The 13,695-nt window shown below is 38.4% G+C and overlaps 1 protein-coding gene across 2 annotated transcripts in view; it reads right to left on the minus strand.

Moving 5' to 3' along the window:
* SLC6A15 (solute carrier family 6 member 15) overlaps positions 1–13,695 on the minus strand; it is a 66,060-nt gene that overhangs the window by 43,008 nt on the left and 9,357 nt on the right. Inside the window, exon 1 of one of the 2 annotated variants that reach the window (XM_069095102.1) lies at positions 4,297–5,210. The exons of the other annotated variant lie outside the window; for it this stretch is intronic. The gene's annotated coding sequence lies outside the window, so the exon portion shown is untranslated. Of the gene's footprint in view, positions 1–4,296; positions 5,211–13,695 lie in introns of those variants that run through there. 2 annotated transcript variants of the gene reach the window in all.

The following is a 13,695-nucleotide window of genomic DNA, read 5'->3' on the forward strand; positions in this document are numbered from 1 at the left end:
GATAGATAGATAGATAGATAGATAGATAGATAGATAGATAGATAGATGATAGATAGACAGACAGAAAGATATAGATAGATATATACATATATCAATGTTTTCTCAAATATTTTCGTTTCTTACTCGATTTGCATTTCCCTCAGTTGCATACTCGAACAGTCACACCTTCCATCTTCCTATCACCCACAAATATTCTACTTCCTCAGTAAATCAGCAACCAGTACCTATAACAGGCCAGACACTTTACTGTGCACTGAGTATATAAATAAAAATAATGAAACAATGCCCACTCTCAAGAAGCAGATGTTCTAACCAGGGAGATCCACTTTTCAAAAGATTCTGTTATGAAGAATTCTGCCTCCTTCTATGGCTTATTTCCCTAAACCTATTCCTCTAACTCTAATCCCTCTACTTTTCAGTACTTTCTCAGGCCATCACTCCTCTGGATACACTCTCATCTCTTTCAACCTCCACCCCTAAAAATGAAACAGTTCATCCTGAAACTGCCCTTTTTTTTGTTACATTCAACAACTTATTTATTAAATAGCTACCATGTTCCAGGCCATTGTACCAGGTGCTGGAGACAAAACATCCCTGTGGGTATAAAAACATCACAGCCCCTATCCTCCTCGAGCAGCTTGCATTCTAGAGGGGGAGGTAGATGGTGGGTATGCAGAGAGAAATAACACATAGAGGTAGGTGAATATATACAAATACAAAGTAACTGAGAGGGTTGTAGAAGGCCATTAGAGACTGGGAGAATCAGGATAACCCTTATTATGGCAATGGAAACTGCCCTTTTCTAATGGAATCCATTGTTCCCTTGTCTTTGTACCTCACATATCCCATAGGATAAGTAAAGGCATAGTAGAATATTCTCAGTTACGGACCTAGCCTTATACTTTACCAAGAAAAAAAGGCCATTCACCTCAAGTTTTTTCTTCCCTTCTCATCATATAACCCCTTAAAATCATACCGCACAAAATACTAGAAACTTCCCCAATAAATACAAGAGTAAAGCATAATTATATAAATGCTAGCAACAGAAATAAAACAAAAGAAAAAATTAGCAACATAAATATAGGAAAGGGGATATTTCACATATTTACTGATGATATGGTTTACTTTAAAAATCCCAGGGAGTCAGCCAAGAAAATATCAGAGGCATTTAATAGTTTCAGTAAGGTTCTAAGTCACAAAATAAACTCAATGCACACACACAGACACATGCAAAAACACACACAGAGCATTTCTGTGTACTAACAGCACAATATAAGAAGCAATAGAAAAAAGTTAAAAATTGAAACACAATGCAAAAAATGCTAAATGTAGAAAATATTTGACAATCCATCTACCAAAATACAAACAATACCTGATGTAGACACAATTATAAAACAGTATTTATATAGCAATAAAGAATTTAAAAAGCTGGACTGTTAATTGCTAGATTATGCCTATATAATAAAAATGACAATACCGTGTTTCCCCGATAATAAGACCTATCCCGAAAATAAACCCTCCCCCTACTGTGTAAGATTCCTCTAAAATAAGCCCTCCCCCGAAAATAAGCCCTATTGAGATTGCTACTGTAGTGAAGGTGATCCCCTGCACTACATGCTACATTACGGTACCCTCTGTATGCACCGTCCCCATCCCCCGGGTGAAACGCACACCGCGCTCCGAGCTGCATCCAATCAGAGCTGCAGCAGTGAGCGCGTCATCCTGTTCTTCCCCAGTGATTTGCTTATTGAATAAAGGTACATTTTTTTGTTCACATTTACCTGTTTATTAAAATTGCTGTCAATGTTCATTAAAATAAGCCCTCCCCTGAAAATAAGCCTTCTGGTGTTTTTCTGTCCAAAAAAAAAAATTAATAAGACAGTGTCTTATTATCGGGGAAACACGGTACTAATGAAATCAATTTACAAACCTAGTTTTATAACAAGTTTGCTGATTTTTTTTTCCTCTTCCCTTTTGGAAAAAGGATCATTGTTATAGAGGTTGACTGAGAAGGAGGAAAGAGAGCAAAGCAAGGGAAAATGTAAATACAAAAGATATCCATATGATTTTTAAATGAAAGTAAGAATGAAGAAAAAAATCAAAGTTCTGGACAACATACTATTAAAAGTAGTCATCATAAAAACCATCAATGGAACAGATCAGTCAAGAAATGGAAGAATCAGAAAATGAGCACACCACCACAATATTTGATGTACCAAAACATGAATTCCCTAGGAAAGACTTCCACATTTGACAAGAATTGCTTTGAAAAACAGAAGACTCAAAAATCAAGTTTAAACTAATATCATATACCATGTAATATAAAATGGATTTATTACCTGCAATATTTTATTTATAATATTTACATTTATATTGTTTTTTTAATGAATAAGCATTTATTTTTTCCCTCATTCCCTCAATTAAAAGGGAAAAAAAAGTTGAGAAAAATGCATTAGATCTGGTAATTATGAAATGAATGCTAGCAGCAGAGTAAGCAGTCTTTACTGAGTGATGAGGTCAGAAGCCAAAATGCCAAGGGTTTAGGTCAGAGAAGTGAAGGCACTGAACATAAATGGTTTACAATTTGCCTAAGAAAAGAAGGAAAGACAGGGCACAGAGAGCAAGAATGACTGAATATAAAAGGGTTTTTCAGAGGTCTCAGAGAAATGAAGCAGGTGGCATTCTAGACATCATAAAGTCTATGAACAAAGTCGTGCAAGACAAATTCCATACACATAAACAAAGGCAGAGGCAGTAGAGTGCTAAGGCAAGTAATATAAGGCCAGAAAACTAAGCTGTGAGGGGCGGAGCCAAGGTGGAGGCATAGAAGCAGGAAAACTCCATGAGCTCCCCCCATAACCACTTCAAATGCCTATAAAATATGACTCTACACAAACTTTAGAGCTAAAGAACCCACAAAGGGACAGAGAGGAACAAATCTCCCACTGAAGGCAGCCAGGCAGGTTGGCAGAAAGGGTCCATTGCAGCACACTGGGTGCAGAGCCCAGCCCCACCTGAGCCCATGGTTTTAGCCTCAGAATGGCTCCAACCAGGAGCAGCTGGAGTGGACTTCAGGAGAATGGATCAACAGCAGCTGTGGCGGTTTCCAGAAATATGAACCCATAAATGCCAAAGGCAAAGGAAAAGGTCAGTATGGACTTTGCAGGAACAGGGGGACCAAGAATGCAGTCCAGCCTCTACCCCCAGGGTGAGAAGGCAAGAAGCGGCAGATGCACGGCAGCATGTAGCTGCTGCCATGTGGCTGCTTCAGAGCTCCTGGACTGCAGATCATAGGGGGACTTTGCCGCCATTCAGAGGGGTAATTGCTCTTGCTTTAACCTGCTTGGATCTGGATCACTGTCTAGGGTGAAGGTCCTGGGGTATGTGACCAGGTGACAGAGCCTGTGGAGGCTTCTGAGAGGGCACCCAACTAATAGCTCTAGCAGCTGTGAAAACCTCAGCTATTTGGGATAAAGCTATCCTCTCTGGAAGCAGAGTTCTACTGTGGCAAAAAGCTCAAAAGTCAAGTAATTAAGTGGCAACATGAGCAAGCAAAGGAAGCAAAGCAAGCACAGCAATCCAACTTTAGATTCCTTTTAGAGGGACAAAAAGGATCAAAGCACAGAACACGAGAAATACAAAGAACTCCTACACCAAAAGCTTCCAAGAAAAAATATGAACTGGTTACAGGCCATAGAGCAGCTTAAGAAGGATTTTGAAAACCAAATAAAAGAAGTGGAGAAAAAATTGGGAAGAGAAATGAGAATGATGCAAGAACATCATGAAAAAAGAGTCAACAACCTGACTGAAGAAAATAACACTTTAAAAAACAGACTAACTCAAATGGCAAATGAGACTCAAAAAAGCCAATGAGGAGAAGAATGCCTTAAAAAGCCAAATTTGTCAGATGGAAGAAGAATTTCAAAAGCTCACTGAAGAGAATAATTCCTTCAGAATTAGATTGGAGCAAATGGAAACTAATGAATTTATGAGAAATCAAGATACTATTAAACAGATTCAAACAAATGAAAAAATAGAAGGCAATGTGAAATATATCACTGAAAAAACCACTGACCTGGAAAATAGATTCAGGAGAGTGTTTTGAGATTTTATTAATGGGGTTCGGATTCGCACCTACAAATGACACAGTCCCAAATCATTAAGAGTAAAAGTAATTTATTTAGGGGCAAAAGCAGGGGATGTTGCAGCGGTAGCAGAAATACAAAGCAATTATACAAAATAACATACACACAGAAATATTATCCCTAATAAAGAAAAGCCAAAAGAAAGCATCACCGATTCAGAGGAGCACCAACTCTTCCAACAGTGGTTAGGGGATCCCTGAGCTGCAGCCTCAGAGTCCGGATCGGGAGAGTCCCAGGCAGAGCATCCTCTCCATGGGTGAGATCCCAAAGAGGCAGTTGGAATTAAGGATTTTTATGGGGTGAGAACAAAGAAGGCAAGCAGCCAGCACAGAAGGCAGGCTGCCAAGCTAAAAGTTTCTGTGCCAAACTTTATTGACACAATTTCCAATCTAGTTGTGTCTTAACTTCCTTGTATAGACTCCACATGGGCTGTGGGGTTGTTGTTAATCAAGTTTCAAGGCTGAGAGAATAGCCAGTTCTCATCACAGCCTTGTTTATGTCCCAGAAATGTCTAGTTCCAGGAACTAAAATACAGCCAAAACACATGCAGGTACGCAAGCAAGCAAGTTTGAGGGAACGAACATGCTTTCAATATATGTTGGGGTTCATGGGGAGTTCAGGCAACTTAGGGACTGAGTGAACTATTACTTAGAAATATTATTTCTAATTCAGAGAGATGATTTAAAAATTATTGGACTACCTGAAAGCCATGATTGAAAAAAGAACTGAGAAACCTATTCTTCAAGAAGTTATCAATGAAAATTGCCCTGATGTTTTAGAACCAAAGGGCAAAATAGAGGTTGAAAGAATCCACTTATCACCTCTTGAAAAAGATCCCCAAAAGAAAACTCCTAGGAAAAGTAAAGTGGTCTCAGACTGAAGATAACCCTGAATACCAAGAAAGACATGAACTTGGGCAATAAAAAGCTACTCAAGATTGCTGAGCAAACATGAGGTGAGCAGATCTATGCTTATTCTAATAGCAGTATGATAGGTATATTAAGATGGGAAAAAATTGTTTAGAAGCTTTAGAAGTCATCACATAAATGATAAAGACACAGCACTTAGTGCAATGCCTGGCACACAGTAGATGCTTAATAAATGCTTGCTGGCTTGATTCAAGGAGTTCTATGAGGATGGTGACTTTGAAAGCAGAGGGGAAGAGACAGATGTTAGACTTTGCTAGATAAAATCAGCAAGGACTCAGTAACTAAATGGAAATTAGAGTTAAAGAAAAGGGAAGAAAAGTTCAAGGGATAACTCCAAGGTTTTGAACAAGGAGCAAATAAATGATAACCCACAAACACAAATAGTATAAGCATAAAAAAGATAAGCTCAGTTCTAGACACTGAGTTTAAGGTGCTCAGTGACATGCAAGTGGAGATGGCCTATAATCTTTGGGAATAAGGGTCTAAAACTCAATTGAGAGGTGAACAACAGGTAACACTAGCACACAGGAGGGTTGCTAACACAGGTTCACTCTTGATCTGGTCAGACAGAAAGACAGCTTTGGAAGGATTAATAATCTTACTCTATTCTAGTCTAGTCTTCTCACAATGGGGTTGCTGATAATGGGAGCACCAACTCTTAGAGCATTCCCTCATCCCCCTTCTTACAGGGGCCAGCAAGAAGGGGTGGGGGTGGAGGGAACTATTCCTATGTCTTGATGGGGTCAATTGAGACAGGCACAGCTTGTGCACTCCCCTAAATCCCTCAAGCCTCAATGGGAGTCAGTTGGGACAAACAGATTCCCCTCAAGCCTTGATAGGGGGTGATCAAGGCACATACAACACTCCAGCTTATACATTCAAACTTAAGGGTTCCCCACTCACTGACCAGTGAACACCTGCTTTATAGGGCAACAGACAAAGAAGTCATATTGCCAGTAATAACTGTTATATCTCACTGTGCAGTTGCAGTGGATATTTACAATTTAAGCACAAATGTTTATATTATTTATTATATAATGCTGTGCAAGCATGGTGGAGATGGCTACAAGTCATAAGTCTGGGAAATAGAGACTTATGTTCGTGGATCTTAGGAAACTAAACACGAAGAAAGAATAACAAAAATCCACCTTACACACTAAAATCCACCTTACTTAGAAAGGTCAGGACTGGCTGAGGAGGTTTTGGCATAGAGGTGGTAACTGAAGCCATGGAAATGAATAACATGGTCAAGGAGGAGAATACAGACAAGAAAGATGAGAAAAGGGCCAAGACGAAAATCTTGCTTACCACTCCACCTTAAAACACCTTAAAAGAATGAGGTCACAAAGAAGAGCCAGAGAAGGAATTAATTAACTGGTGGGAAAATAACCAGGAAAGAGCAGGTTGTGTGAAGCCAAGAAACAGCATTTAGGATAGGGGTTCTTAATTTGTGGTCTACTGACCCCCCTCCCGCAAGAGATCCATGGTTATATTTCAAACATCTGTAGACTTGGATAGGGGTGGGACAAAACATTTTGCATCTTTATTTTCACTATCCTCTAACTAAAACTTGACATCTTTCAATTATGATTTTTAAAACTTATTCCAAGCAAATAAACTTTACCAGACTGCAAAAGGGCCCTAAGACACACACAAAAAAGTTTAAGAATCCCTGATCTAAGAGAATGGAGTCAATAGCAGAGCTGCTACTGACAATTTGGGGTACCTAAGGAAAACATGAAAAAAGTGCCTTCAAATTAACTCTCTAATTCATGATGTGAAAATAAGGCAAGAAGTAATTAAGATACATTTACCTGAGTGGGAAGGAGAATTAGTTACTAAAGGAGCTTACAAATGGATGTTGTTAACAATTTGAGCCATCTGGTAGTTTCCAATTTTAACTAATTATTGTTTCTAACTAAGTGTTAAGCTCAATTGTTTCAGTACTGACCTATCAACATTAGGATTAATACAATTTGAAATAGCTCTCCAATTCTTCCATGCATCAATGATCTCATTTACATTGGCTTTCCTTGTAAAAAAGATGCCAGCCTACTCTGTGTGCCTCTAGTTCAAAATTTTCCAATAAATTTTTATAGTGTGTTCACACTTCTCCTTTGGAAAAGTCAAGTTCTTCCTGGAAGGGTAAGGGGTTCCTCTTGTCTTCCCCAAACCACCAAGAGCTAAAAATAGTTGCCACAAAAAATGCTTATACTTCATTGCCTCTGCCTTCCAACATCTATAAATTTAGATTGTAAATGCATGGAGGGCGAGTACTGGCTTTCTTTTTACTAACTGTACCCCGTGTTTAGCTCAATGTTGTAGGTGCTTAATAAATGCTGAATGGATTGGTGTTACAATAGGATTATAGAACCTAGAACTGAGAGGAACCTTTTTGGTCACTTAATCCAACACTCTTTGATAGATGAGAAAAAGGTTGAATATGGAATTGAACTGGAGTAGATGAGGAAATTGAGACCTAACCAAGGCAGGTTATTTGCCCAAGATCTCATGTTTGTGTGAAAGAACAGGACTAAACAGAGATAAGGGTCAGCTGGTTCTTAGTGAGGAGAGGGAGAGGCTCCTTCTAGCCCCCTCTTCCCATCCCCTCTCCTTTCCCTTTCTACTTCCCTCACCCTCCCTCCCAGTCTGATCCACTTGGAGATCCTGGGCTTGAGTTCCACCTCTACTATTTTAATACTAATTGAGTGGCCAAATCACTTAAGTGGAAAGTCTAAGATTAAGTCAGCTCATCTAGCACTCTCAGTGACCACATCTATGCTGCTGGTGCTCAGAAGTCTCTTTTGTGAAAGTCCACTTTAATGTCTTATCAAAACCATGTGTGTGCCAGTGTTTGGATGCACCATAAAGGGTATAAGAGGGCAACAACTTGGAAAGGTGATCTAATATATTGGAACTTATTTGTACAATCTCTACATTAGTCTTACAGGAGCAAGATTTATGAGCAACAGTGAGACAATGAAAAACAGAGATACAGAGAAAACAGGGAAACAGAGACAGCAAAGAAAATGTATCATCACTAGGGTTTCTCTCTCTGTCCATCAAAATGGTCAGTAACACTGGGGGAAACTATCTAGCAGAGATCAAGGCAAGGCGTCTGCCATTACTGTAACCTGCTCTGAAAGAAAAAATGTAAAAAAAAACCAAATGTGTGAGGACTGAGAAAGTCCCAGGGTAGTCTGACCCTTACAAAGTTCTGGGATGTATATATGTGACGGCTCTACTTGACCACCTCAGTCTCAAGAAATACTGTGATTAATGGACATCTGCACTAGCAAAGGGAAGAAAAAATATCACAGGATCACAGACAAGAGGCTGCAAGGTACTTTGGAGGCCATCCGCATAATTTCACCAGTGAGTAAAATAAGGTCAAGGAAGGTGAAGGTACTTGTCACAGAGAGAGTAACAGATGACATTTCAGGTCCTCTGACTCCAAATAAGACTCTTTCCCCTCTAGTATACTGTTTTTCAGATCCCCAAACAAAACCAGTGGCAACTACTATAGTGGGATTTTTAGACTTAATTATCCAAGTCAGTTCTGAGTTTACCAAATAACTGGTGATAATTCCTTAAGACAACACCTGTCCATGAATATAGATGCAAAAATTCTAAATAAATTACTAGCAAAAAGACTACAGCATTGGGGCGGCCAGGGTAGCACAGCGAGTAAGAGCACCGGCTCCAGTGTTGAGAAGACCTGGAGATCGAATCCCAGGCTCAGACACTTAGCACCCACCCAGAAACACCTGGCCGTGTAACCCTTGAGCAAGTTACTTAACCCCAATTGCTTAGGGGCGGCCAGGTGGCTCACCGAGTAAGAGCATTGGCTCCAGTGTCAGGATGACCTGGATCAAGTCCGGGTTCAGATACTCAGCACCACACCCAGAAATAATTGGCCGTGTAACTTTGAGCAAGTTACATAACCCCGATTGCTTAAAAAAAAAAAGAAGACTACAGCAACTTATCTCAAGAATAATACATTTTGATCAGGTAGGATTTATTCCAGGAATATAAGGATGGTTTAATATTAGGAAAACCATCTGTATAATTGATCATATCAACAATAAAACTAGCAGAAACCACATGATCATCTCAATAGATGCAGAAAAGGCTTTTGCCAAAATACAACATCAATTCCTGTTAAAAACATTAGAAAGTATAGGAATAAATGGAGCCTTCCTTAAAATAATAGGTAGCATCTATTTAAAGCCATCAGCAAGTATTATATATAATGGGTAGAAGCTAGAAGCATTTCCCATGAGAAACAAGGGTGTCCACTATCACCCCTCTTATTCAATCTGGTACCAGAAATGTTAGCAGTAGCTTAAGAGAAGAAAAAAATCAAAAAAATCAAATTAGGCAAAAAAGAGACCAAGCTATCACTCTTTGCAGATGATATGATAATATACTTAGAGAATCCTAGAGAATCAAGTAAAAAACTACTTGGGACAATAAATAAATTTGGCAAAGTTGCAGGATATAAAATAAATCCACACAAATCCTTGGCATTCCTATATATTTCCAATGAAATTCAAAAGCAAGAGATAGAAAGAGAAATCCCATTTAAAGTAACTGTAGATGTTATAAAATATTTGGGAATCTACCTGCCAAAAGAATCCCAGGACCTATATGACCACAACTACAAAACGCTTTTCACACAAATAAAGTCAGATCTAACTAACTGGAAAAATATCAATTGCTCGTGGCTGGGTTGAGCTAATATAATAAAAATGACAATTTTACCTAAATTAAATTATATATTTGGTGCCATACCAATTAATTTACCAAAAAACTACTTTATAGAGCTAGAAAAAAAATAGTAACAAAATTCATTTGGAAGAACAAACGGTCAAGAATATCAAGGGAATTAATGAAAAGAAATGCTAGGGAAGGTGGACTACTATACCAGATTTCAATCTGTATTATACAGCAGCAGTCATCAAAAGTACTTGGTACTGGCTGAGGAATAGAGGAGTGGATCAATGGAATAGATTAGGCACATGAGATTCAGAAGTCAACGACTATAGTAATCTATTGTTTGATAAACCCCCAGACCCTGGTTTTTGGGATAAGAACTCACTATTTGACAAAAATTGCTGGGAAAACTGGAATATAGTATGGCAGAAACTGGGAATAGACCATTATACCAAAATCAAGTCTAAATGGGTGCATGATCTAGGTATAAAGGTTGATACTGTAAGCAGTCTCGGAAAACAAGGAATAGTTTACCTGTCAGACTTGTGGAGAGGGAAAGACTTTATGACTAAACAAGAATTAGAGAACATTATAAAATGTAAAATGGATAATTTTGACTACATGAAATTGAAAAGCTTCTGTACAAACAAAGCCAATGTAACCAAGATTAAGAGGGAGGTGGGAAATTGGGAAAGAATCTTTACAAACCTATGTCTCTGACAAAGGACTCATTTCTAAAATATACAGAGAATTGAGTCAAATTTATAAGACTACAAGTCATACCCCAATTGATAAATGGTCAAAGGATATGAACAGGCAATTTTCAGAGAAAGAAATTAAAGATATCTATAAGCACACGAAGAAACGCTCTAAATCACTATTGATTAGAGAAATGCAAATCAAAACAACTCTGAGGTACCACATCTCACCAGTCAGATTGGCTACCGTGTTTCCCCAATAATAAGACACTGTCTTATTATTTTTTTTGGACAGAAAAACACCAGAGGGCTTATTTTCAGGGGAGGGCTTATTTTAATGAACATTGACAGCAATTTTAATAAACAGGTAAATGTGAACAAAAAAATGTACCTTTATTCAATAAGCAAATCAATGGGGAAGAACAGGATGACTCGCTCACTGCTGCAGCTCTGATTGGATGCAGCTCGGAGCGCGGCGTGCGTTTCGGGGGGGGGGTGCGGTGCATACAGAGGATACCGTAATGTAGCTGTAGCGCAGGGGATCACCTTCACTACAGTAGCAATCTCAATAGGGCTTATTTTCGGGGGAGGGCTTATTTTAGAGGAATCTTACACAGTAAGGGGAGGGCTTATTTTTGGGATAGGTCTTATTATGGGGGAAACACAGTAAGATGACAAAACAGGAAAATGACAAATGCTGGAGAGGATGTGGGCAAATTGGAACACTAATGCATTGCTGGTGGAGTTGTGAACTGATCCAGCCTTTCTGGAGGGCAATCTGGAATTATGCCCAAAGGGCTATAAATACTTTCATATCCTTTGACCCAGCAATACCACTCCCAAGATTATATCCCAAAGAGATCATAGAAGTGGGAGGAAGCCCATATGTACAAAATATTTATAGCAGCTCTTTGAGTGGTGGCAAAGAATTGGAAATTAAGGGGGTGCCCATCAATTGGGGAATGGCTGAACAAGTTGTGGTATACGCATGTTATGGAATACTATTGTGCTATAAGAAACGAGGAGCAGATGGACTTCATATTTACCTGGAGAGGCTTATACGAACTGATGCTGAGTGAGAAGAGTAGAACCAGGAGAAATTTGTACACAATTACATATACAACGTATGTGTGATGACCAGCTTTGATAGACTGGACTCTTCTCAGCAATGCACTGATATAAGTCAATCCCAAAAGACTCAGGATGGAGAGAGATGTATGCATCCAGAGATAGAACTAGAAAGAACTGAGTTTATATCCAGGTGGAAGCAAAATACCTGATCTTTTTCCTTCTCATTTGGTTTTATGTCTTCTTTACCATGTTACATTCTATCTGATACAATCCATCTTTATAACCTGACTAATGTAAATGTGAAAGTATTTACAGATCCTATACTTTATATATGCCGCCATGGAGGGGAGGAGAGGAAGGGGGACAAAATGTGAAACTCAAGAAATTATGGAATTGAATACTGTAAACTAAAAGGAAACAAACTAATTAAAAAATTTTAAAAAAGACAACACCTGTCTCTAAATTCCCTTTTATTTTTTTTAATTAGCTGCTGATTAACATAATCCTTAGCAACATAGTCCTTAGATCAAACTTAAAAGAAAAAAAAATGTAGACCAATGGCTGTAAAAAACATCTGTGTAGATGCTAATATAGAGTCAAATCTACAAATACAGGGAATTCTTTATTTTTCTCTTCTTCTGTATCTGAGGCTCTGTTAGACCCTTCACAGTCTAGGTAGTGATTTATTCAATTGGTCAACATAGTAGGTCTTTTTCTTAGTGTTAAAAAATGGCCTAATTGTTCACATGAGGATGTGTCAAAAACAAGTCATGTAGTTCTTTATTAATGGGTACTTAAAGATATGACTTAACAAAGATTTGAAATAAATCAGTCTACAAAGTCTGGAAAAAAGAATGGAAAAACAAATGGATTGTTAGAGATATGTATTTCCTTAGGGATAAATCATACTATTTTAGGATGGGTAAAATCTTTCACTAAACTTTTTTGGAGTATCTCAACCTGTGATTTAATCAATGTAATCTTTTTTCAAATATTTTCCAAAGAAGCAACTTCCTCTCTAATAATGCAGATCTGCAACTATATGAATGACTAAAAAACACTTATTAAGCGCTTACTGCATACAAAATAACTGTGCTCAGTGAAATGAGACAAACCCTTAAGGAACTCAATTTCTAATTGGAGATATATATATAAAGGAAGGGTTAGTTTAAGGGGCTATGGAAATGTCCAGTTGTCCAGATATAAAAGAATCCTTGTCTGAAGGATATAAAGGAGAAGATTATTTCCTGGTCTTCAGTTGCAGAGGCAGTTGTCAGCAGCATGTCTAATGGAGTTGCTTGTGAGATAAATGATTGTTAATAATCAATGATTCAGGGAGATTCATAGTTCCCCCCCTTTTCTAAAGTCGATTGTATTAACTTCTCTATCTGACCCAATCCAACCCTACAATTATTTATTAACATAGTGCAGTAGATAGAGCTCTAGGACTGGAGTCAAGAAGACCTGAGTTCAAATCCAGCCTCTGATATTTACTGGATGTGTGATCCTGGGCAAGTCACTTAACCCTGTTTGCCTCAGTTTCCTCATCTATAAAATAAGCTGGAGAAAGAAGTGGCAAACCACTCTAGTATCTTTGCCAAGAAAACCCAAAATGGGTTACAAAAAGTCGGATATGACAGAAAAATGACTTAACGAAGCAAGGGAGTGAAACTATCAAACCTGTACTTTTAAAAGGTAGATTAGGCAACCATGTAGAGAGGAGATTGGAGAGATGAGAGTGAAAACAGAACAATCAGGAGCTGATTATAATGATAGAGGAAAAGGGTGGTAAAGTCTAATAAAGTATGGTAAGCTAAAGAGATCAATGCAAGACATTTTGCAGAAAAAAGAACTGATAATTCTGACTACATATGCAAGGTGAGAAAAGAGTTAACCCTCACCTCTCCTGACTCAGGAAGGCTTGGAAATTGTAAACTGGGTAACAAGAAACATGGTGCTGCCCTCAATAGAAACAAAAAAACTTTGAAGAAGGGGAGAGTTTAGAGAAGATGACTGGAGACATGGAGTTTGAAATGCCGCCAGTACATTCAAGTGGAGATTCCTGCAGTCTGTTGATGAAAGACTAACTCATGAGACAGATTAGGGTTGCATGTATACAAGTGAGTGTTCACTGCA

This window comes from Petaurus breviceps, unplaced genomic scaffold (genome assembly GCF_028583685.1).
Source record: "Petaurus breviceps papuanus isolate PSGF00001 unplaced genomic scaffold, PetGlider_PUasm1.0 225, whole genome shotgun sequence".
NCBI classification, from domain to species: Eukaryota; Metazoa; Chordata; class Mammalia; order Diprotodontia; family Petauridae; genus Petaurus; species Petaurus breviceps.